The sequence below is a fragment of the Myotis brandtii genome, unplaced genomic scaffold (genome assembly GCF_000412655.1).
Source record: "Myotis brandtii unplaced genomic scaffold, ASM41265v1 scaffold314, whole genome shotgun sequence".
Classification (NCBI taxonomy): Eukaryota; Metazoa; Chordata; class Mammalia; order Chiroptera; family Vespertilionidae; genus Myotis; species Myotis brandtii.
The window spans coordinates 2,692,429-2,695,163 of NW_005362033.1; positions in this window are offsets into that span (position 1 = coordinate 2,692,429).

Consider the following 2,735-nt stretch of genomic DNA (forward strand, 5'->3'; position numbering starts at 1 on the left):
GGCTTCATAGAAAGAGCTTGGAAGTGTTCCTTCCTCTTGAATTTTTTGGAATAGTTTGAGGAGGATAGGTGTTAGGTCTTCTTTGAATGTTTGGTAAAACTCTCCTGTGAAGTTGTCCAGACCAGAACTTTTGTTTGCTGGAAGTTGTTTTTGTTTTTGTTTTGTGTTTTTTTTTACTGCTTCAAATTCTTTGGTAGTTATTGGCCTATTCAGGCTTTCTGATTCTTCATGATTGAGTTTTAGAGGATTGTATTTCTCTAGGAGAATGTCCATTTTGTCTTGGTTGTCCATTTTGTTGCAATAGAGTTATTTGTGGTATTTTTTTTTTTTTTTACAATCCTTTGTATTTCTGTGGGGTCAGTTGTTACTTCACCTCTTTCATTTCTGATTTTGTTTATTTGGGTCTTCTTTCTCTGTTTCTTGGTGAGCCTGGCTAGAGATCCATCAATTTTGTTTACTCTTTCAAAGAACCAGCTCTTGGTTCTATTGATCTTTTGTATTTTTTTTTTATCTCTATGCCATTTATTTCTGCTCTGATCTTTATTATTTTCTTCCTTCTACTTACTCTGGGCTTTTCTTGTTGCTCTCTTTCTAGTTCTTTAAGTTGTAGGATTAGATAACTTATTACCAGTTTTTTGTTTTTTTGTTTTTTGAGGTTGGCCTGTAGTGCTATGAACTTCCCTCTCAGGACTGCTTTTGCTGTGTCCCAGAAATTTTGGGTTGTTGTGTGTTCATTTTCATTTGTTGCAGGATGTTTTTTATTTATTCTTTGATCTTTGTGGTAACCCAGTCATTGTTTAACAGCATGCTATGTAGCCTCCATGTGTTTGATTGTTTTTTTATTGTTTTTATTGCAGTTGATTTGTAATTTTATGCCATTGTGATCTGAGAGGATGCTTGCTATGATTTCAATCTTCTTGCATTTGTAGAGACTTAGCTTATGTCCTAACATGTGGTCTATATTTGAAAATGTCCCATGTGCACTTGAGAATATATACTCTGTAGCTTTAGGATGAAATGTTCTAAAGATGTTAATTAGTTCCATCTGATCTAGTGAGTTGTTTAGGATTGCTGTTTCTTTGCTGATTTTTTTTCTAGCAGATTTATCCAGTGATGTCAGTGGTGTATTAAAGTCCCCTACTATGATTGTATTGTTGTCGATCTCTCCCCTGATGTCTTCCAGGAGTTTTCTTATGTATGTGGGTGCTCCTGCATTGGGTGCATATATGTTTATCAGGGTTATATCCTCTTGTTGTATTGATCCCTTTAGTATTATGAAGTGGCCTTCCTTATCTCTTGTTATGGCCTTCACTTTGAGGTCTATTTTGTCAGATATAAGTATTGCTACCCAGCATTTTTTTGCATTTTCATTTGCCTGAAAAATTTTTTTGCATCCCTTCACTTTCAGTCTGTGTGAGTCCTTTGTTCTGAGTTGGATCTCTTGTAGACAGCATATATATGGGTCATGTTTTCTTATCCATTCAGATACCCTACATCTCTTGATTGGAGCATTTAATCCATTTACACTTAAAGTTATTATTGATAGGTACTTGTTTGTTGCCAGTTTTATTCTTAATGCCTGTGTTCTTTTCTATTTCTTCTTTTTACAGCAATTGCTTTAGCATTTCTTGCATTTCTGGCTTGGTGGTAATAAATTCCCTTAGCTTTATTTGTCTGCGAAGCTCCTGATATCACCTTCAATTTTGAATGATAGCCTTGCTGAATAGAGTATTCTTGGATTCAGTTTCTTACTTTGCATCACTTTGTATACTTCATTCACTTCCCTTCTGGCTTTATGTGTTTCTGTTTAGAAATCAGCTGATAGTCTAATGGGAGATCCCTTGTAGGTAACCTTCTGTCTCTCTCTGGCAGCCTCTAAGATTCTTACTTTGTCGTTGACATTTACCATTTAATTACAATGATTCCCTCCCATCATTGATGTTTCTATCTATCTCTCCCTTTCCCTTCCTCTCTGAAATCAATTTTTAAAAATCTTTTTTTTTAAAAAAAAAAAGACAGTACCTGACAGTGGTCAGCACCTCAGTACCTAACAGGGAGCCCAGAATTGGCAGACAGAAGAGTGGGGTCCTAAACCAGCTCCCATGGGACATTAAAACTCAGCTGAAGAGAACAACACTTCACTTTTTAATATTTTTTTGCACCCTTTTCTTCCTTTCTTCTCTTTTTTTCCTCCCATTTTTCTTCCTTTCCACGATTTCGTTTTTCTCTTTCCTGATCGATGTTTCTCCCTCATCGATGTTTCTAACTCTCTATCCCTTTCCCTTCCTCTCTGTAAAAAATCAATAAAATATATTCATAAAAACAACAACAACATTGGTGTACAGTTAAGTTCCTGCTTTCATTTCTTTTGGATGCATCTGTAGGAGTAATTGTACTGGATCATATTATAGATAATTCTACTTTTTGAGCAACTTGCAAACTGTTTTTCAAAGTGGCTACATCAATTTACATTCCCATCAGCAATGCACAAGGGTTCCAATTTTTCACCAGCACTTTTTATTTTCTGTTTTTATAAACAACTACTAGCCCGCTGTACAGATTTGTGCACATTGAAAGGAAATTAATTAGAAGAAATATATTTTTTCTTTTTTTCTTAAATATATTTTATTGATTTTAGAGAAGAAGGGAGAGGGAGAGAGAGATAGAAACATCAATGATGAGAGAGAATCATTGATTGGCTGCCTCCTGCAGGCCCCTTACTGGGGATCAAGCCC